This window comes from Diabrotica virgifera, chromosome 6, assembly GCF_917563875.1.
Source record: "Diabrotica virgifera virgifera chromosome 6, PGI_DIABVI_V3a".
NCBI classification, from domain to species: Eukaryota; Metazoa; Arthropoda; class Insecta; order Coleoptera; family Chrysomelidae; genus Diabrotica; species Diabrotica virgifera.
Window position 1 is genome coordinate 45,542,899 of NC_065448.1, and position 22,148 is coordinate 45,565,046.

The 22,148-nt window shown below is 32.9% G+C and overlaps 20 non-coding genes across 20 annotated transcripts; all 20 read right to left on the bottom strand.

Annotated features, from left to right (window-relative positions):
• Positions 1-3,572: 3,572 nt before the first annotated feature.
• On the bottom strand, positions 3,573-3,644 carry Trnae-uuc (transfer RNA glutamic acid (anticodon UUC)). The gene has a single exon. It is a non-coding gene; the product is annotated as a tRNA-Glu (tRNA).
• A 187-nt stretch (positions 3,645-3,831) lies between these two features.
• Trnae-uuc (transfer RNA glutamic acid (anticodon UUC)) lies at positions 3,832-3,903 on the bottom strand. The gene has a single exon. It is a non-coding gene; the product is annotated as a tRNA-Glu (tRNA).
• Positions 3,904-6,059: 2,156 nt separating this feature from the next.
• On the bottom strand, positions 6,060-6,131 carry Trnae-uuc (transfer RNA glutamic acid (anticodon UUC)). Its single transcript has one exon. It is a non-coding gene; the product is annotated as a tRNA-Glu (tRNA).
• Positions 6,132-6,355: 224 nt separating this feature from the next.
• On the bottom strand, positions 6,356-6,435 carry Trnae-uuc (transfer RNA glutamic acid (anticodon UUC)). The gene has a single exon. It is a non-coding gene; the product is annotated as a tRNA-Glu (tRNA).
• A 184-nt stretch (positions 6,436-6,619) lies between these two features.
• Positions 6,620-6,691, bottom strand: Trnae-cuc (transfer RNA glutamic acid (anticodon CUC)). The gene has a single exon. It is a non-coding gene; the product is annotated as a tRNA-Glu (tRNA).
• Positions 6,692-6,871: 180 nt separating this feature from the next.
• On the bottom strand, positions 6,872-6,943 carry Trnae-uuc (transfer RNA glutamic acid (anticodon UUC)). Its single transcript has one exon. It is a non-coding gene; the product is annotated as a tRNA-Glu (tRNA).
• Positions 6,944-7,123: 180 nt separating this feature from the next.
• Positions 7,124-7,195, bottom strand: Trnae-uuc (transfer RNA glutamic acid (anticodon UUC)). The gene has a single exon. It is a non-coding gene; the product is annotated as a tRNA-Glu (tRNA).
• Positions 7,196-7,375: 180 nt separating this feature from the next.
• Trnae-uuc (transfer RNA glutamic acid (anticodon UUC)) lies at positions 7,376-7,447 on the bottom strand. Its single transcript has one exon. It is a non-coding gene; the product is annotated as a tRNA-Glu (tRNA).
• Positions 7,448-7,879: 432 nt separating this feature from the next.
• Positions 7,880-7,951, bottom strand: Trnae-uuc (transfer RNA glutamic acid (anticodon UUC)). Its single transcript has one exon. It is a non-coding gene; the product is annotated as a tRNA-Glu (tRNA).
• Positions 7,952-8,135: 184 nt separating this feature from the next.
• Positions 8,136-8,207, bottom strand: Trnae-cuc (transfer RNA glutamic acid (anticodon CUC)). Its single transcript has one exon. It is a non-coding gene; the product is annotated as a tRNA-Glu (tRNA).
• A 598-nt stretch (positions 8,208-8,805) lies between these two features.
• Positions 8,806-8,877, bottom strand: Trnae-uuc (transfer RNA glutamic acid (anticodon UUC)). The gene has a single exon. It is a non-coding gene; the product is annotated as a tRNA-Glu (tRNA).
• Positions 8,878-9,418: 541 nt separating this feature from the next.
• Trnae-cuc (transfer RNA glutamic acid (anticodon CUC)) lies at positions 9,419-9,490 on the bottom strand. Its single transcript has one exon. It is a non-coding gene; the product is annotated as a tRNA-Glu (tRNA).
• Positions 9,491-10,447: 957 nt separating this feature from the next.
• Positions 10,448-10,525, bottom strand: Trnae-uuc (transfer RNA glutamic acid (anticodon UUC)). The gene has a single exon. It is a non-coding gene; the product is annotated as a tRNA-Glu (tRNA).
• A 186-nt stretch (positions 10,526-10,711) lies between these two features.
• Positions 10,712-10,783, bottom strand: Trnae-uuc (transfer RNA glutamic acid (anticodon UUC)). Its single transcript has one exon. It is a non-coding gene; the product is annotated as a tRNA-Glu (tRNA).
• A 189-nt stretch (positions 10,784-10,972) lies between these two features.
• Trnae-uuc (transfer RNA glutamic acid (anticodon UUC)) lies at positions 10,973-11,044 on the bottom strand. Its single transcript has one exon. It is a non-coding gene; the product is annotated as a tRNA-Glu (tRNA).
• Positions 11,045-11,221: 177 nt separating this feature from the next.
• Positions 11,222-11,293, bottom strand: Trnae-uuc (transfer RNA glutamic acid (anticodon UUC)). The gene has a single exon. It is a non-coding gene; the product is annotated as a tRNA-Glu (tRNA).
• Positions 11,294-11,479: 186 nt separating this feature from the next.
• Trnae-uuc (transfer RNA glutamic acid (anticodon UUC)) lies at positions 11,480-11,551 on the bottom strand. Its single transcript has one exon. It is a non-coding gene; the product is annotated as a tRNA-Glu (tRNA).
• Positions 11,552-11,738: 187 nt separating this feature from the next.
• Positions 11,739-11,810, bottom strand: Trnae-uuc (transfer RNA glutamic acid (anticodon UUC)). Its single transcript has one exon. It is a non-coding gene; the product is annotated as a tRNA-Glu (tRNA).
• Positions 11,811-11,998: 188 nt separating this feature from the next.
• On the bottom strand, positions 11,999-12,070 carry Trnae-uuc (transfer RNA glutamic acid (anticodon UUC)). Its single transcript has one exon. It is a non-coding gene; the product is annotated as a tRNA-Glu (tRNA).
• Positions 12,071-12,259: 189 nt separating this feature from the next.
• On the bottom strand, positions 12,260-12,331 carry Trnae-uuc (transfer RNA glutamic acid (anticodon UUC)). The gene has a single exon. It is a non-coding gene; the product is annotated as a tRNA-Glu (tRNA).
• Positions 12,332-22,148: the final 9,817 nt, after the last annotated feature.

Genomic DNA, 22,148 nt, shown 5'->3' on the forward strand with positions numbered 1-22,148 from the left:
GAGATTAGGTTGGCGCCTTTTTTAGGATTTGGGTTGGCGCCTTTTTTAGGATTTGGGTTGGCGCCTTTTTTAGGATTTGGGTTGGCGCCTTTTTCATGAGCCAGTCCGGCCCTGGTTCAAAGTAAAAAAACTGCTTCGAGCCAGGTTCCCCACCTTCTAATTACTGGTTTAGGTGGCAAAGGGACACCGGGAAGTCTTTCTTTATATATTTGCACCCTCAACGGAGCCTTTACAAAAACTTTTATAATTTATAAAATTTATATATATAAATTTATAAAATTATTTACCAACGGAAACAGATTTCTTATTTCTTCAGCAATTCTATTTACCCCGTGGGCTACACAAGTGCAAGTGCAATGAATTAAATTAGGATAAAAAAATCTTTAAATTAACAGCAGCTTTTAACATATATGCCGCAGCATCCGAAAGCATTAAAACTATTTTATTCACTGGTATAGGGTTGGGTAAAAAGAGGTTTGTTAAACTATCTTGTATAAATCGACTTATTGTTAAATTGTTTGTTTTTTTCCAATTCTTTAACGGCAACTAAATAAGGTTTTCTCGCAAAGTTTTCGTTCAAAATTCCAATCATTAAATTAGCTATATACCTGCCGCATACATCTGTCGTTTCATCCACGATAATATACAAAAAATTGCCCTCTAACTCCCGCTTAATTTTTGAAATACATTCCACATAACATTTTTCTACAGTATGTTTTCTCAATGTACTCTCGTCCGGTAAGGATTTATTAAGATATTTTTCGAAAAAGCATTTAAAACTAGGGTTATTAACTTTATATAGAGGAATGTTGGATGCAATCATCATCTGGCATAAATCAAATTTAAATGCGTCTTCCTCCTTTTTTTCTGAACTGCTTAAACTATCCCGCAGAGATGTTTGGGCTAACTTAGAGGAATTTAATTTTTCCAAATTACGTTTATGAAGTGGGGTTCCACAATGCTGGTCAATAAAGTACTTTTTTCTACTTGAAATCTGAGAATTAAAAAAAAAATAATTAGAATTCTAAAACCGCTTTAGAATTTAGTTATGTTGTGGGACGAGAAAAAAAGAGAAAACATAATACTTACCGATTTGCCGCATGGTTTACAAAATGCTCCATCTCCTTCTAGAGAAAGTTCCGAATAAGGTGCGATCCATAGCCTTAATTTAGATGACATCTTTTCACACAAATTTCTAAAACGTTTTAAAACGTGTTCTTTGCTTTTCGGTATAAGCAAAAAAACTAAACTAGGATATAGCAAATTGTGACTAAACTCTGATACAGTAACCGACTGTACAACTGATAATAAACTAATAAAGCTTAGGGATTTCCAAATAGTTAACCCTCAAGTCTCGATCAGGTACATTTTCCTAGAAATCTGTTATATAAACAAACCATTGATATTTTATTATTGACCCAAAATTTTATTATAGAATGGTTTAGTAATAGAATAATATCATGGGTAGAACCATGAAATTTTAAAAAAGGCACAAATAGGTGGAATTTACGAAAAAAGGCAAAAAGTACAAAAAACAATTATAATAGGCAAAATAGGCAAAAAAGGCATTTTACCTATAATCCTAGCTTTGCATATAACAATGTTTCAGATAACACTATGATCTCAAAATTATTTTCTAGCACAAACGTTAGAGCTTCAGTTGTTTTCGAATTTAATCCACACGTTTTGATAAGAACTTTAAACATGAATCTTGTAATTGGGCAGACATAAAAATTTACTACCTTGGGAACTCAGTTGCAATGATTTTGATATATCGAGGATATCGAAGCAAGTCGATAATTTCAGATAATCAGAGACAAGCTTCTCGTGATTTGTAATACCAAACGAAATCTTTTAGTACATAACATGGTGAAATAATGAAACGAAATGTAGCCTTAAATCGTGGTGTGTCAAACTTCTTAAGGAATATTATCGAAAAACAAGGAGCATCTGTCATGTCTTTAGGAATACATTCAAGTTCGGTCACGATTTTTAGAGATTCTCTCCGCGTTTATGTTGTTAAAGATGTTAATCGACTAAATTTCTTAATATACCTAATATTTACATAATTCTATAAGGTTTATTTTTTCATGGTAACGAAATCGTAACCAAGTCAAGAGAGATGACCACATTTTTTTACTTACTGTATTTGAACTTAAATGTATTAAAGAAACTTGTAATTGTGTCATTTTTATATATGTTTGTCTATCCTATGGTCTATGTACTCTGGTACCTATATCTTCTTCATATGTTATCTTGGTTTTTCTGAGAGCTTAGGAATTGTTGGTGTTTTTTCTTTTCTCCAATATCTTTTTTATTGTGTGATCTCATCAAAAACAATAGGAATTTGTTCTTCTCTTTTCTTCCTACTGTGTCAAAGCTTCGTTTGCTACCGGTAGTCATACAGGCATACAGTAAACAATTTTACAAAACCTCAATGGAGCTCTAGCTTCAAAACAGTACACTATATCTATAAAATACAAAGCATTCCTACCCGTTACAAAATAAATTGTACTAAAAATTTTTGGAGAAACAAATGGGAAATACTTAAAATTGAACTTGACGAAAAAAAAAAAATAAAATCTACAAAAAGCTAAATAACAAAAAGAAAAATAATAAGAACTACAGAATACAGAACAACTTGTTTTTCAAAATTTTAATAACAGCAATTCAGCAAAAACCCCTATTTACATATCCAAACCTAATAGATTTGTTTGACACCAAAATACCATTAAACGTCATTATATTCAAGCATCTTATCATATTATATTTCCCGATACAGAGAATGGAACCCGAGCCTTGTAATAAATTTTATTTACCTACAAAATTATTTTATTTGTTATTCTCATATTCTCATTATATCGTGTGAAAAATAAAACTTTTGCGATATCGGGAATCGAACCAGAGCCTCCTGGGTGAGAGCCAGGTATCCTAGCCGCGGTCCTGCTGACCATCCCGGAAAATATTTGTTACTTTCGGTTTAAAGTAGATATTCAGTTAAGGATACTTTTGTTTTAAATTACCCATATTTGATATACCTAATCTAGAAATTCTATTTGAATATGGACAGTAATATTATTTTTCTTCAAACGTCAAATAATGATGACATTACTTATCTAACTTGATCCCGTCAAAGTTTGATGTCTCCGCTGGCAGCAGTTTTTTTTCCCATTCCTTTACGGCGGAGGGAAAAATGTTGTCATGGCAACAATATGAAACATGTCACAAAGCAACAATACAAATGTCATTAACAACAATTAAACATCATTTTTATTTATAGTAATATTAAAAGTACAATTAGTTAATGACGACTTAATTATTTTAATTTCTAACATCTAGACGACTTTGATAGTTGTCACAGTTAATTTCGAGTAAAAATAGCGTATGAATTGTACTATTTATGGTTGAAAATTGCTACGTTTGAAGAAAAAATAGTATACTTTATTCGGCAAAGAAGCGACTTTTCTTGACTTGCCCTCTATATCGGGCGCGTCAAGAAAAGTCATGCTTCTCCGCCTCATAAAGTAATATACTATTATTTTCATTATTCTATTAAAAAAAATTAAAAAGTTTTCCGATACCGGGAATCGAACCCGAGCCTCCTGGGTGAAAGCCAGGTATCCTAGCCACTAGACCATATCGGATGATGACCAAATTTTCCTGCTGACCATCCCGGAAAATCGTTGTTTTTCTCGGTCTAAAGTGGATAATTTCTGTCAAGGGAACTTTTGTCTTAAATTACCAAGATGTGATATAATTTAAGAAATTTTATTTAGCTAGAAAATTATTTTAATAATGTTCATTATTCTACTAAAAAAAAATAAAAAAGTTTTCCGATACCGGGAATCGAACCCGAGCCTCCTGGGTGAAAGCCAGGTATCCTAGCCACTAGACCATATCGGATGATGACCAAATTTTCCTGCTGACCATCCCGGAAATTCTTTGTTATTTTCAGTTTAAAGTATATTTTCATTTAAGGATACTTTTGTTTTAAATTACCCATTTTTGATATAATGCAAACTTACGTGCATAGAAATCAGCCCTCTGAAAAATTTATTCATTTTTGATGTCTCATATTTCCTAAACCTGTTGGCCGATTTAAGTGATTTTTTTAACGTGTTATAGCCTGATTCTTTAAAAATACCACTGGAATAATATTGTTGCTAAACAGGTAAATTTTCATTGTATACCGGGTGTACCAATCAAACCGTGTTTTTTTCTCAAAGTTCGCATCACCCTATGGAATATTCTAGCATTTATAAAATACTGAAATTAAAACCCAACTATAGCCTCAGGTTTGCTTAACATTCTGTTTATTGATTCATTCGTTTATGTTGGATAATAAAAAAGTTAGGTATTTTAACAACTACACATGTTCTTCATCAATACACGGTGTTTTTAAATAAGTGCGACAAATTTTAAGGGATGAAAAAATAATGGCAGTTGGCTTTATAAACGTATGTCCGCAAATGTTTCGTTTCCGAGATACGGGATGTTGAATTTTCTCTTACAAACTGACGATTTATTTTATTGCTTTAAGCCGGTTGAGTTATGCCAATAAAATTTGGTGGGTTTTAAGACGTAGTTGAAATGGTAAATATAAAATTCTTAATATTTTATCAAAAAATCCGCAATAAATAAATCGTCAGTTTGTAAGAAACAATTCAACATCCCGTATATCGGCAACGAAACATTTGGGGACATACGTTTATAAAGCAAACGGTCATTATTTTTTTATGCAGAATTACCCCTTAAAATTTGTCGCACTTATTTATAAACACCGTGTATTGATGAAGAGCATGTCTAGTTGTTGAAGTACATAACTTTTTTATTACGCAACATAAACGAATGAATCAAAAAACATAATGTTAAGAAAACCTGAGGCTATAGTTGGTTTTAATTTCAGTATTTTATAAACGCTAGAATGTTCCACATGGTGATGCGAATTTTGAGAAGAAAACACAGTTTGATTGGTACACCCGATATACAATGAAAATTTACCTGTTTAGCAACAGTATTATTCCCGTGGTATTTTTAAAGAATAAGGCTATAACATTTTCAAAGATGTTACACCCTTATTAACATTAGATGAGAGAATAAATATTGCTACGGATAATTTATATAAAAAATGGTCTAAACAATACAAACATTTTATTTTGACAAAAGGCACAATATACATTGCTAGAACCCGATATTCGAAAAAATTACTGGTTTAAAAATTACGATTATCCGAGAAGTTCCATAACAACCATATCTCGGATGAAATTTGGACATGCTTGCTATCCGGCACATTTATACAAAATAAAAACAATTGATAACAATCTTTGTGATATTTGCAATGAAACGGCGGACTTAAATCATATATTTTTTAATTGTAAGAAGTACACATCAGGCGGACATTCTTACAAAAAATTTAAGAAGTTTACGGGCCCTATAATGTTATGTATCTTTTGGCACTAAGTGATAAACGTATTTTTGATTTGATTTTGTTTTTCCTATATGACTGTAAAATTAAGTTATAGAATGACTAGATTAGGCTTGTAACTTTAAATGTCTTTCCTTTTGATTGCCTACATGCCTGCCTTACCGTGTGGGGTGCGTATATAGGTAATCAATAATTATTAAGAAAAAAGAAAAACCCTTGAATGAGAAAAGTGTGACCCTTGTCCTTATCCCAAAATTTTTATTAAGATTAATTTAGCAAAAATTCACTTTGAAAATAAAATGTTTATTATATATATATTCTTAACAAAAAGGTCGGTCAGACTTAAATAACCTTAATTAGATATTTTAGATAAGATATATTATGTTTATGTATGTACTATTTACTTTGTTTCTGGCCGCATGGTCTAATCCTAAAGCCAATAAAAAAAAAACATTTTCAAAAAATCACTTCGGCAAATCGGCCAACAGGTTTTTAGGAAATATGAGACATCAAAAATGAACAAATTTTTAAGTGGGCCGATTTCTATGCACGTAAGTTTAGAAATTCTATTTGTATATGGACAATTATATTAATATTCATTTTCATTATTTTACTAAAAAAAATAAAAAAAGTTTTCCGATACCGGGAATCGAACCCGAGCCTCCTGGGTGAAAGCCAGGTATCCCAGCCACTAGACCATATCGGATGATGACCAAATGTTCCAGCTAACCATCCCGGAAATTCTTTGTTATTTTCTGTTTAAAGTAGATTTTCATTTAAGGATACTTTTGTTTTAAATTACCCATTTTTGATATAATGTAGAAATTCTATTTGTATATGGACAATTCTTAGATTAATGAAAACCCCTAAATCTATGGGACAATTATATTATTTATTTTCATTATTTTAACAAAAAAAAATTAAAAAGTTTTCCGATACCGGGAATCGAACCCGAGCCTCCTGGGTGAAAGCCAGGTATCCTAGCCACTAGACGACTAGACCATATCGGATGATGACCAAATTTTCCAGCTGACCACCCCGGAAAATTTTTGGTATTTTCAGTTTAAAGTAGATTTTCATTTAAGGATACTTTTGTTTTAAATTACCCATATTTGATATAATGTAGAAATTGTATTTGTATATGGACAATTATATTATTTATTTTCATTATTTAACTAAAAAAATAAAAAAGTTTTCCGATACCGGGAATCGAACCCGAGCCTCCTGGGTGAGAGCCAGGTATCCTAGCCACTAGACCATATCGGATGATGACCAAATTTTCCAGCTGACCATCCCGGAAAATCTTTGGTATTTTCAGTTTAAAGTAGATTTTCATTTACGGGTACTTTTGTTTTAAATTACCCATATTTGATATAATGTAGAAATTGTATTTGTATATGGACAAATTATTTATTTTCATTATTTAACTAAAAAAATAAAAAAGTTTTCCGATACCGGGAATCGAACCCGAGCCTCCTGGGTGAAAGCCAGGTATCCTAGCCACTAGACCATATCGGATGATGACCAAATTTTCCAGCTGACCATCCCGGAAAATCTTTGGTATTTTCAGTTTAAAGTAGATTTTCATTTACGGGTACTTTTGTTTTAAATTACCCATATTTGATATAATGTAGAAATTGTATTTGTATATGGACAAATTATTTATTTTCATTATTTAACTAAAAAAATAAAAAAGTTTTCCGATACCGGGAATCGAACCCGAGCCTCCTGGGTGAAAGCCAGGTATCCTAGCCACTAGACCATATCGGATGATGACCAAATTTTCCAGCTGACCATCCCGGAAAATCTTTGGTATTTTCAGTTTAAAGTAGATTTTCATTTACGGGTACTTTTGTTTTAAATTACCCATATTTGATATAATGTAGAAATTGTATTTGTATATGGACAAATTATTTATTTTCATTATTTAACTAAAAAAATAAAAAAGTTTTCCGATACCGGGAATCGAACCCGAGCCTCCTGGGTGAAAGCCAGGTATCCTAGCCACTAGACCATATCGGATGATGACCAAATTTTCCAGCTGACCATCCCGGAAAATCTTTGGTATTTTCAGTTTAAAGTAGATTTTCATTTACGGGTACTTTTGTTTTAAATTACCCATATTTGATATAATGTAGAAATTGTATTTGTATATGGACAAATTATTTATTTTCATTATTTAACTAAAAAAATAAAAAAGTTTTCCGATACCGGGAATCGAACCCGAGCCTCCTTTGTGAAAGCCAGGTATCCTAGCCACTAGACCATATCGGATGATGACCAAATTTTCCAGCTGACCATCCCGGAAAATCTTTGGTATTTTCAGTTTAAAGTAGATTTTCATTTACGGGTACTTTTGTTTTAAATTACCCATATTTGATATAATGTAGAAATTGTATTTGTATATGGACAAATTATTTATTTTCATTATTTAACTAAAAAAATAAAAAAGTTTTCCGATACCGGGAGTCGAACCCGAGCCTCCTGGGTGAAAGCCAGGTATCCTAGCCACTAGACCATATCGGATAATGACCAAATTTTCCAGCTGACCATCCCGGAAAATCTTTGGTATTTTCAGTTTAAAGTAGATTTTCATAAGGATACTTTTGTTTTAAATTACCCATATTTGATATAACGTAGAAATTGTATTTGTATATGGACAATTATATTATTTATTTTCATTATTTAACTAAAAAAAAATAAAAAAGTTTTCCGATACCGGGAATCGAACCCGAGCCTCCTGGGTGAGAGCCAGGTATCCTAGCCACTAGACCATATCGGATGATGACCAAATTTTCCGGTTTACCATCCCGGAAAATCTCTGTGTAAAGTAGATATTCATGTTAAGGGGACACTGTTCACTAAGGTTTGATATAAACTTTATGTCGCTGGAAAATTATTTTATTTATTTTTATTGTTATGGTACAAAAAATAAAAATTTTCCGATACCGGGAATCGAACCCGAGCATCCTGGGTGAAAGCCACGTATCCTAGCCACTAGACCATATCGAATGATGACCAAATTTTATGGTTTACCATCCCGGAAAATCTCTGTTACTCTCTGTGTAAAGTAGATATTCATGTTAAGGGGACACTTTTCACTAAGATTTGATATAAAATGTAGCTAGAAAATTATTTTATTTATTTTTAAATTTTCCGATACCGAGCCTCCTGGGTGAGAGCCAGGTATCCTAGCTGCGGTCCTGCTGACCATCCCGGAAAATCTTTGTTCCTTTCGGTAAAGTAGATATTTAAGGATATTAAGGATACTTTTGTTTTAAATTACTCATATTTGATATAATGTAGAAATTCTATTTGTATATGGACAAATATTATTATTTACATATTTTCATTATTCTACTAAAAAAAATAAAAAAGTTTTCCGATACCGGGAATCGAACCCGAGCCTCCTGGGTGAAAGCCAGGTATCCTAGCCACTAGACCATATCGGATTTTGACCAAATTTTGACGTATACTTACCGTTCCGCAAAATCTTTGTTACTCTGTGTTTAAAGTAGATATTCATGCATTCATTTTTTTTTGAATACTAAGAAAACTAATAAATATTTTTGAAAAATTCTAACGCAAAATAAGAGATTACATTATAACCGAGGGCCGAAAGTCCCTTAAATAATCCAAACGTTTCTTTTAAATGAAATATTTGAAATTAAAAATCACACTAAATTTTCTCTTTTTTTTTAACCTTGTAACTTATTTAAAAAAAAAACAATATAGAAGTTTTAAGGACCTTTCGGCCCATGGTAATAATGTAATCTTTCATTGTGCGTTTAAATTTTTCAAAAATACTTACATACTAGTTTTCTCAGGATTCGAAAAAAATGAATGCATTTAAATATGATTGGACAAAGATTTTGCGCGTACCCCCTTCAGGAGATACTTTTCTTTAAGTACTAATATTTATATTATTAAAGACATTTTATCAAGCCAGAAAATGTTTTACTTTCATTATTTTACTAAAAAAATAAAAAAAATTTCCGATACCGGGAATCGAACCCGAGCCTCCTGGGTGAGAGCCAGGTATCCTAGCCACTAGACCATATCGGAGTGATGACCAAGTTTTCCCGTTAATCATCCCGGAAAATGTTTGTTACTCTCTGTTTAAAGTAGATATTCATGGTAAAGGAACACTTTGTTTAAGTATTAAATAGATACTATAATGTAGGAAAACTACATCTACCTTCAATCGGATGGGGGTCTTTTTCAAGATCCACAACCTCTCTCTTGGCATAAAAGTAATAATGCTGCGAGGCTACGTCTTCTATTCTCTGTCATTTTTTATGGTGTTGAATCGTGGACCTTAAACGAAGATATATGCAGAAAATTGGAAGCATCTGAGATATGGCTGTATGGTAGAATACTTAAAATCCCATGGAATGACCGGGTCACAAATGAGATCTTCAGAAAAATGAAGATGCACCATCATTAAATCTCGAAAGTTAAAATACTTCGGACACACTATGTGAAATGAATCCAGATATACCTCACTACAAGCCATCCGGCGAGGAAAAATATTTGGAAAGCAAGGTCCAGGAAGAAACAGAACATCCTGGTTAAAGAACCTCAGAACCTGGTTCAAGACAACATATGTGTAGATTTTTCACGCTGCTGCAGATAAGATTAATATTGCTATGAATATCGCCAATATTCGTCACGCATAGGCACATCATTTATCCAGCTAGAAAATTATTTTATTTATTTTCATTTTTATGATATAAAAAATAAAAATTTTCCGATACCGGGAATCGAACCCGAGCCTCCTGGGTGAAAGCCAGGTATCCTAGCCACTAGTAGCCACTAGCACTAAACCATATCGGATGATGACCAAATTTTCCAGCTAACCATCCGGGAAAATCGTTGTTTTTCTCGGTCTAAAGTGGATAATTTCTGTCAAGGGAACTTTTGTCTTAAATTACCAAGATGTGATATAATTTAAGAAATTTTATTTAGCTAGAAAATTATTTTAATAATGTTCATTATTCTACTAAAAAAAATAAAAAAGTTTTCCGATACCGGGAATCGAACCCGAGCCTCCTGGGTGAAAGCCAGGTATCCTAGCCACTAGCACTAGACCATGTCGGATGATGACCAAATTTTCCTGCTGACCATCCCGGAAAATCGTTGTTTTTCTCGGTCTAAAGTGGATAATTTCTGTCAAGGGAACTTTTGTCTTAAATTACCAAGATGTGATATAATTTAAGAAATTTTATTTAGCTAGAAAATTATTTTAATAATGTTCATTATTCTACTAAAAAAAATAAAAAAGTTTTCCGATACCGGGAATCGAACCCGAGCCTCCTGGGTGAAAGCCAGGTATCCTAGCCACTAGACCATATCGGATGATGACCAAATTTTCCTGCTGACCATCCCGGAAAATCGTTGTGTTTCTCGGTCTAAAGTGGATAATTTCTGTCAAGGGAACTTTTGTCTTAAATTACCAAGATGTGATATAATTTAAGAAATTTTATTTAGCTAGAAAATTATTTTAATAATGTTCATTATTCTACTAAAAAAAAAAATAAAAAAGTTTTCCGATACCGGGAATCGAACCCGAGCCTCCTGGGTGAAAGCCAGGTATCCTAGCCACTAGACCATATCGGATGATGACCAAATTTTCCTGCTGACCATCCCGGAAAATCGTTGTTTTTCTCGGTCTAAAGTGGATAATTTCTGTCAAGGGAACATTTGTCTTAAATTACCAAGATGTGATATAATTTAAGAAATTTTATTTAGCTAGAAAATTATTTTAATAATGTTCATTATTCTACTAAAAAAGTTTTCCGATACCGGGAATCGAACCCGAGCCTCCTGGGTGAAAGCCAGGTATCCTAGCCACTAGACCATATCGGATGATGGCCAAATTTTCCTGCTGACCATCCCGGAAAATCGTTGTTTTTCTCGGTCTAAAGTGGATAATTTCTGTCAAGGGAACTTTTGTCTTAAATTACCAAGATGTGATATAATTTAAGAAATTTTATTTAGCTAGAAAATTATTTTAATAATGTTCATTATTCTACTAAAAAAAATAAAAAAGTTTTCCGATACCGGGAATCGAACCCGAGCCTCCTGGGTGAAAGCCAGGTATCCTAGCCACTAGACCATATCGGATGATGACCAAATTTTCCTGCTGACCATCCCGGAAAATCGTTGTTTTTCTCGGTCTAAAGTGGATAATTTCTGTCAAGGGAACTTTTGTCTTAAATTACCAAGATGTGATATAATTTAAGAAATTTTATTTAGCTAGAAAATTATTTTAATAATGTTCATTATTCTACTAAAAAAAAATAAAAAAGTTTTCCGATACCGGGAATCGAACCCGAGCCTCCTGGGTGAAAGCCAGGTATCCTAGCCACTAGACCATATCGGATGATGACCAAATTTTCCTGCTGACCATCCCGGAAAATCGTTGTTTTTCTCGGTCTAAAGTGGATAATTTCTGTCAAGGGAACTTTTGTCTTAAATTACCAAGATGTGATATTATTTAAGAAATTTTATTTAGCTAGAAAATTATTTTAATAATGTTCATTATTCTACTAAAAAAAAAATAAAAAAGTTTTCCGATACCGGGAAGCGAACCCGAGCCTCCTGGGTGAAAGCCAGGTATCCTAGCCACTAGACCATATCGGATGATGACCAAATTTTCCCGCTGACCATCCCGGAAAATCGTTGTTTTTCTCGGTCTAAAGTGGATAATTTCTGTCAAGGGAACTTTTGTCTTAAATTACCAAGATGTGATATAATTTAAGAAATTTTATTTAGCTGGAAAATTATTTTAATAATGTTCATTATTCTACAAAAAAAAAAAATAAAAAAGTTTTCCGATACCGGGAATCGAACCCGAGCCTCCTGGGTGAAAGCCAGGTATCCTAGCCACTAGACCATATCGGATGATGACCAAATTTTCCTGCTGACCATCCCGGAAAATCGTTGTTTTTCTCGGTCTAAAGTGAATAATTTCTGTCAAGGGAACTTTTGTCTTAAATTACCAAGATGTGATATAATTTAAGAAATTTCATTTAGCTAAAAAATTATTTTATTTATGTTCATTATTCTACTAAAAAAAAGAATGTGTGTGTACTTTGTACGCATGTAAGAAGTTATACTTCTATTATATGATTTAAACGAAATTACTTTTTATTTATCATCATCATCATTCTCTTTGCCTTATCCCTATGCGGGGTCGGCTTCCCTAATTGCATTTCTCCACACAATTCTATCTTGGGTCATATCAATGTTAATCCCCTTTACCAACATGTCCTGCCTTATCGTCTCCCCCCAGGTCTTCTTTGGTCTTCCTCTCCTACTCCTTCCAGGAATCTGCACTTCAGCTATTCTTCGTATTGGGTGATTAACATCTCGACGTTGAACATGACCAAACCATCTTAACCTATGCTCTCTCATTTTGGCATCAATTGGTGCCACACCTAGACTTCCCCTAATATACTCATTTCTAATTTTATCCTTCTTTGTCACTCAACTCATCCATCTAAGCATTCTCATTTCCGCCACATGCATTCGTTGTTCCTCTTTCTTTTTCACTGCCCAACATTCAGTTCCGTGCATCATAGCCGGTCTTATGGCTGTTTTATAGAATTTTTCCTTCAACTTCATTGGATTTTTTCTGTCACACAACACACCACTCGCTTCTTTCCACTTCATCCATCCAGCCCTAATTCTACTGCATGCATCTCCATCTATTTCTCCATTACTCTGTAATACCGATCCTAGGTACTTAAAACTATTGCTTTTCACAATCATTTCACCATCCAAAGATACCATTTTATTTGTAGTAACTCCATCTTTAAATGAACATTCCAAATACTCTGTTTTTGTCCTACTAAGTTTTAAACCTTTTTCCTCCAGAGCTTGTCTCCACAGTTCCAGTTTTTGTTCCTAAGTCTCTTTCACTATTTCCTATTAACACTACATCATCAGCATACATTAGGCACCATGGAATACTACCCTGTAGTTTCGATGTTATCTGGTCCAAAACTAATGAGAATAAATAAGGACTAAGCACCGAGCCTTGGTGCAATCCTACTTTCACCTGAAATTTATCAGTCTCTCCCACACCTGTCCTAACACTAGTCGTTACTCCCTCATACATATCTCTCACAATCTTTACATATTCGCCAGGGACTCCTTTCTTATTGAGAGCCCACCACAGAATCTCTCGAGGAACTCTATCATATGCTTTCTCAAGATCAATGAATACCATATGAGCGTTGGTCTCTTTATTCCTGTATTTTTCCATCAGCTGCCTTACAATGAAAATTGCATCTGTTGTTGATCTGCCCTGCATAAAGCGAAATTGATTATCGGATATTTCGGTTTCTTCACGTATCCGTCTATCAATTACTCTCTCCCATATTTTCATGGTGTGGCAAAGTAGTTTTATAGCCCTGTAGTTTGTGCATTGTGGTATGTCTCCCTTGTTTTTGTAGACATGTACTAATATACTGCTTCTCCATTCGTCTGGCATTTGTCCAACTTCCATAATTCTATTAAATAGACCTGCTAGCCAACTTATTCCTGTCTCTCCCAATGCTCTCCATACTTCCCCAGGAATATCATCTGGTCCTACTGCTTTTCCTTTCTTTATTTTTTGAAGCGCTTGAGCCACTTCCTCGTTTGTTATTCTGGTAACCATTGCTGTTACTGTCTCCGTTAACTCGACAGGCTGTCTGTGAAATTCTTCATTTAATAAACTGTCAAAATACTTCCTCCATCGCTTTTTGACATCCTTTTCGTGAATTAGTATTTTATTATTTTCATCTCGGATACATCTAATCTGATTAAAATCTCTTGCTTTCTTTGCTCTCTGTTTGGCTATTTTATATATCTTTGCTTCGCCTTCCCTGGTATCAAGTTGATCGTATATGTTTGAATACGCTTCTGCTTTAGCTTTTGCTACTGCTACTTTCGCTTCCTTTTTGGCGACCATATAGTTTTGAAGATCTATATCCGATCTGGTTTCTTGCCACTTTTTATATAATTTTCCCTTCTCTTTTATTTTCCTTGTACTTCATTTGACCACCACCAAGTCTCTTTATCCTTAAACTTCTTTCCTGACGTTTTCCCAAGTATTTCAATAGCCGTCTCTATAATAATATTGGCCATTTTTCTCCAAATTGTGTTAGGGCTTCCTTTCGTGTTCCAACATATTTTTTCTACTATTCTTTTCCTGAATAGACCTTCCTTCTCATCTTTTAGCATCCACCACTTGATTTTTTGTGGTCCTCTCCGATATTTTTGTTTAGTTTCGCTTTTTACTTCGATGTCCAGAACAAGCAGCTTATGTTGTTGGCTTACTGTCTCACTAACTATTACCTTGCAGTCCTTGCATTCACGTATGTCTTCTTTCCTTATCATAAAGTAGTCTATTTGGGATTGATGTTGTCCACTTTTGTAGGTAATAAGTTGAGTTTCTCTCTTTTTAAAGAATGTGTTAACAATCGCCATATCCAATGCTGTTGCTAATTCTAGCATGTCATCTCCAGCTTCATTTCTAGTTCCAAAGCCTAATCCCCCATGTATTGTTTCATATCCTGTCTTGGCTTGGCCCACATGTGCATTGAAATCACCTCCTATTATAACTTTCTTCTCTGCTGGAATATCACTCAGTACGTCTCCTAATTGGTCATAGAAAGCTCTTCTTTCATTCTCACCCAGGCCTGTTTGAGGAGCATACACACACACAACATTCAATACCTCTTTATCAATTACAAATTTCACTGACATCATTCTATCACTCGTTCTTACAACTTCTACTACGTTATCTTTCATTTCACCATCAGCAATTATACCAACTCCATTTCTAGTGTTACTACTCCCTACATACCACAATTTATATCCATCACCTAGTTCTTTCGCCCTTTGTTCTTTCCACCTCGTTTCTTGAATACAAGCAATTTGAACTATTCTTCGTTTGAGCGCATCCACTAACTCCAGACTCTTACCTGTAAGACTACCAAGATTCCAAGACTCTATCCTGATTTTTCTAACCTGTAATGGTGTTCCCCCTGAGATAGTCCTCACCCGGAGATCCGAACGGAGGCTCATTTTCCTTCCGGAACATTTTACCTCAGGAGATGCCATCATTTCAGTATAAGTTTTTATTGCGTTTGGAGAAAGTCTTTTCATTATTATGGCCTGAAAAGATTTTTTGGATATTTGATGCCTGAATGCCTTTTCTATCAGCACCATACCCTGCCCTGCACGTTTAGCCAATACACCACCAATGCAACCAAAGTGCAGTATTACCCCACACCCGCCTGCATTTTTCTGTATAGGCCAGGATCCCTACTGTAAGGACTGCCCTATAAGCCAATGTATTGTTGCCCGTATCCCGCCACTAGGAGGCACGTACTTTATGCGGGATACCACTATACCACAATATACTTTTTATTTATATTTTATTTAAATATTAAACTAATTTATACTTACTACTTCTCAAACATTTTTATTAAAACAGTGCCAAAAATTAAAATAATAAAAGAATAAAACACACACAAACACATTAAAAATGTCACAAATGATTTCTGAACATTAATTTTCGGAAATTTTTTTAACTAAATACGTATTTTCTGAAAATAAAATTATATAATAAATATACTTACAATCATAAAATGTATAAAAAAAATAAAAAAATAAAAGTTTTTATTGGGATTCGAACCAGCTATCAGCGCGGTTGGTATATTGGGGTTCATTCGCCATAAACGCTTCGCCACGGAGGCAATGTGTCATTATGTGCGAAGATCGACTAACTAAACGGATTAAGCTTTTGACATTTTTGAATTAAATTAAATTATTTGATTTTGAATTGAAATGATTTAGAATTGAAAAATAATTTTTTCGGTATTATGTTTCTAATTTGGTATAATTTTGTAATACAGGATTAAAAATGCATACTTGTATTTAATATTTTCCAAAGAAAACTAGATTTCTTAAAATAATTAAATAACGCCTCCTAGCTTTCATATTACTTATTAGGCTATTTCGAAAATAAGACACTTACATTGACGAAAAAGAGCTGTTTTCAAAAAGACCAAGTACCTATGCAAAATTCGATTTAGCAGAACCAGACTTACAGCCATTTTTTCATAAGAAGGTTCCCACTCACCCCCACCTCTTTTTTGCAAAGGTAGACTTAAACTTGTAAAATCAAATATGCGCAGAATTTTATGAAGAATACGATGGTTGGATTTCCAGTGCCAGATTATTTTAAACTAATAATTAATGGATCGGTCTCAAATTTTGAGGGTTTGTTAAGTACCCCAATACTTAACTTTTGGTGTAACACTAAAGTTCTAAGTTAGTTTTAGTAAAAATTATTATAGGGCAGTCAATGAGGGTATTTGCCTCAGAATTCCATCCTACTACATCGATTTACTTGATATTTTTACAGTCAGTAGGGAATAGCTCAAGAAACAAAGTCTACCCTATGCCAATGTGCGCTTTTATCTTGGGGGGTGGAAAATAACCCCCTTCTCGGGGGTGAAAAATGTTTTGGTTAAAATAGCCACGGTAGAGGCTAGAGAATCTAGCAAAAACTGTTCTATAATTATTTTTTGAAAACTCAATACTTTTTGAGTTATTTGTGGTTGAAAATTGGCCATTTTCATTGAAAAATTACACCTTTTCGGACGGATTTTTGCGAATACCTTAAAAACTATGATCTAACAAAAAAATATATATAAAATATTAAACAAAGAGATTTGTTCCTTCATAAATCTTCTAGTTAAAATACAAACATGGGTATGGTAGGTAAGAAGAGTTTGTTTTTTTTTGCTGCATGTCCAAATCGGTTTATTCAACTTGAAATAACAAAGAAACTGTCGACTTTAGGTGTATAATGACACTAATAACTTTTGTAGGGCTTAAAAAGACCTTTAAAATGAGCAATACTAAATGTCCATCACATTCAAACTAAGCGAGATATTCTGCAAAAAAGTTGATGACTAATGTATTTTTAGAAGAAGTGAGAAGTATATTTAACCCCTCATCCATCAGAACTAAAATACATCGTTTTTCTTCTACAATACTTTTTATTATAGTGTTATTTCTATGTTCAAAAAGTTTGACTGGATTAAAATGAACGGTTTTTGAAAAAAAAATAGGATTAAATTATAGAGCGCATTTTAAAAATTTTCAGTAATAATTGCACAAGAGCTCTAAAATTATCGAAATTTTCCCGAGTGACACTTTGCCAGTTTTAATTTCACGGCCCGAAAGGGAGTTAAATTATGTCAAAGTGTCACGAGGGCAAAAATTCGATAATAATTTTAGAGATCGAGTGCAATTTGTTGCGATTATTTCATAAATAAAACTGTTCCAAACCAAAATTTTATTGTAAATTTATTTATGTAAGTACAAATTAGTACAATTAAACACACAGTTGTTATAAATATTTGACGGTTGAAAGTCATCATTTTTATACTTTTTAAAACATTAATTATCATTAATGTCACTGAATGTATTTTTTCGTAGCAACGAAGGGCATCTGACGTAATACACTTGACGACGGGATATTATCAAAAATTATCAGTAGTAATTGCACAAGAGCTCTGAAATTCTATATTAATTTCAGAGGTCGAGTGCAATTTGTTGCGATTTTGACAATTTTATTGTAATTTATTTATGTAAGTACCATTAAACACACAGTTTTTATAAATATTTGACGATTGAAAGTCATCACTTTTATAATTTTTAAAACATTAATTGTCATTAATGTCACTGAATGTATTTTTTCGTAGCAACGAAGGGCATTTGACGTAATATACTTAACGACGGGAGATTATCAAAAATTATCGATTGAATTCAGATTTCTGTAGCTTTCTATTGGTCAGAATCTCCTATGAATGAAATAATCGGGTATAATATCACAAGAGAGTGAGAATAAATTGAAAATAATGCAACAGTTTTTCGAAAATTGGTTGTCTGGCAATATACACGAGAGCACGCAGGGCTCGAGTGGCTATTGCCCAATGAGAACAAATTTGAGTAAAAATGAAGCATTATTTTCTTATTTATTATTACTGTCGTGTGATATTCGTAAGATTATTTTTTTAATACGTATATTATGGATATTTTCTTAAATGTGACAGTTGTCAAAAATAGGAAACTGGTTGCCATTACACAGAAACAATCTACTTAAAAAAATTATATCGGTAAATTTTTACAGCAGATGATTCTCAGTATAATTTTAATCTGATTGGACAGAATTAAACACGTGATCAAATATCTTACTATACGATTGGAAGTTAAAATCATCAAAAAATAATCAGTAGTAATTGCACAAGAGCTCTGAAATTATTGAATTTTTCCCGAGTGACACTTTGACAGTTTTAATTTCACGAGCCGAAGGCGAGTGAAATTATGTCAAAGTGTCACGATAGCACAAATTCTATATTAATGTCAGAGGTCGAGTGCAATTTGTTGCGATTATTTCATGAATAAAACTGTTCAAAACCAAAATTTTATTGTAATTTATTTATGTAAGTACCATTAAACACACAGTTTTTATAAATATTTGACGATTGTAAGTCATCACTTTTACAATTTTTAAAACATTAATTGTCATTAATGTCACTGAATGTATTTTTTCGTAGCAACGAAGGGCATCTGACGTAATATACTTAACGACGGGAGATTATCAAAAATTATCGATTTAATTCAGATTTCTGTAGCTTTCTATTGGTCAGAATCTCCTATGAAGGTTTATCAGTTTAATTTTTATTTCTGTAGCTTTCTATTGGTCAGAATCTCCTATGAATGAAATAATCTTAAAAATCTTCCTTTTCCTCCATGTAACTCGAAAAAGATAAGAGATACGGAAAAAGATACCACACAAAAATGTAGGGCTTTTTCAGATATAAATTTCCTTTTTATTTTTCATTACTGTATCTCTTATCATTTTCAAGTTGCATGGAGAAAAAGGAATATTTTTGAGAAAATTTAAAAATGCGCTCTATAATTTGATTTTTATTTTTTTCAAAAACCATTCATTTTAAACCCGTCCAACTTTTTGAACATAAAAATAACACTATAATAAAAGGTATTGTAGAAGGAAAACGATGCATTTACATTTTGGTGGATGGGGGTTAAAATTACTTCTCATTTTTTCTTAAAATACATTAGTTATCAATTTTGTTTGCAGCATATCTCGCTTAGTTTTAATGTAATGGACAATATACCTCTAATATAGCTCATTTTAAAGGTCTTTTCAAGCATTACAAAATGTATTAGCAGCATTATACACCTAAAGTTGACCGGTTCTCTGTTTTTTCAAGTTTAATACACCAATTTGAGAATGTAACAAAAAACAAACTATTTTCACCTACCATATATCTTTTTGTATTTTAACTAGAAGATATGTTTAATATAGTTTTTTTAGTTAGGTACATAGTTTTTAAGGTATTCGCAAAAAGCCGTTCGAAAAGGTATTATGTTTCAATGAAAATGGCCAATTTTCAACCACGAATATCTCAAAAAGTATTGAGTTTTAAAAAAAATTATAGAACAGTTTTTGCTTAGAATTAGGTTCTCTAGCGAATTCCGTGGTAATTTTAACCAAAAATTTGTCCAAAAAGGGGTGGGAACCACCTCCAAGATAAAAGCACACATCGGAATAGGGTAGACTTTGAATTAGCAGATAAGTAGAGGCTAGGCTCAGAATTTCATTAAAATCCATGCAGTAGGATAGAATTCGGAGGTAATTGCTCCCATTGACTGGCGTATTAACAAGTAGCGATTTTCACTTATTTTGCAATTTGCGAAGCAACAAATTGACTTTTTACCTTTTAAAGATCGGCATTTTAAAGGTATGTTATGGCGGTATATTGTTATTAATTAAATTTCTAAAAAATTTAATAGTGTAAATTTAGATCAACTACTTATTTAGGTTCTTAATAGAGTGCTAAAAATCGAAAAAATCGCGTTTTTTTGCACTAAATTGTTAATAATTAAAAAACGGACGCCAACTCTAGGCAGGAAACATGTAGGTTTTCTTCCTATAGGTCTACAATAACTAAAAAAGTTGTCAGCAACCTGGATATTTCAGTGTCTTGATAGAATCCTTATTTCCTATTTATGTCGCCTACTTTAGGAATCGGTGGTTTTACTTTGTGGTACTTTTTATTAAACATGTAATTATTGCCAGGTGAACAGGAAACATCCTCTTACGCTAATTTTGTTGTAACAAGTAATTGAAGATATAATTAATTATATACATAATGTAAACTGATATCATACTAGGAAATAATCTCCGTGAATGGAATATTAACTGACCAGCAATAGCTTCATTTGCTATCATTATCAGATAGCTATTATCATTATGATGTTCATAATGTATGTAAGTGTGGTTCAATAACTATGTAAATTAAGAGGCCTCTGGCTGTAATGGAAAACCAGCTTTCTTGAAATAATTAAAATAGTTCCCATTTGCAATTTTATAGCATTTTCTGGATGAACAAAAACATATTTTAACATTGTTTTATGTTGATTTATATTTATATTGGGTTAATTAATTCCTAAATAATAATGAGTAGGCTATAGGGCTTTTCATTCACAGTCATTTGTTTCGAGCTTCTGTCATATGTCGTATAATCCGTGTATATTAATATTATACACAGATTATACAACATATGACAGAAGCTCGAAACAAATAACAATCGATGAAAAGCCCTATTGATTATGTATAGGGCTTTTCATCGACTTTCATTTGTTTCGAGCTTCTGTCATATGTTGTATAGTCTGTGTATAATATTAGGTTTGTTCTAGCATCAGTATCAAACGGTTTGAAACCATCAGAGAATAGTCGACCAGCGCGAGTAGAGGGGATAGCACTGGTGACTGTATTATGTTCTCTCACTGACCAACTGTTTGCTGACGGTTTCTGACTAGTTTGACTGTTTGCTAGAACAAACCTATTAATACACACGGATTATACGACATTTGACAGAAGCTCGAAACAAATGACTGTGAATGAAAAGCCCTATTATAGAAAGGAATTAACACGTTAACGGAGTTTTATTATTTAATATAGTCAATGGACCTATAGATATGAAAAAACCGCAGAGTGCTACCATTTAAAGGGGTGCGTTTTTGAGAAAGGGGTGAATTAGTCTCTAGGCACAGGGCGAATTAGGGTGAGTTATATGCACTTTTGGTACAAACACGTCTACATGAAAATTGTTCCAGGTTAAATTTACTATTGAAATATCACATTTTAAAGTGAAAAATATTTTTTTTGCAAAAATATATTCAAAAGAAAAGCAAGAAAACAACACGAAAGATAGCAATTTTCTTTTTGCCCCATAACTTTTTCCCATGGGTATATAGGTATAGACATTGCTTCACAGAAAAAGAACTTACATTCTTCCTCTTTAAAATGGTGTTTGGTAGAAGTCTTAATAGTTTATAGTTTCCAAATATGATTTTTCAAACTTCGCTGCTCACAGCGATTTTGACCCATTTTCCTTGTTACTTCGCAGTTCTGTTCCTTTTTTTCTACGCAGCTTTAGGTAAATGCAATGGTACATTTTGTAGGAAAAAAAGTCAATTACCTGTAAAATGGTCTATTGTAGAAGGCTGTGTGACTATTTTTAAGCAAGATATGGTTCTTGAAAATTGTATACTTTTAATGATTTTTGATATATTTGTCGATTTTTTTTAATTTCTCATTATAACTTTTTTATTGTATATT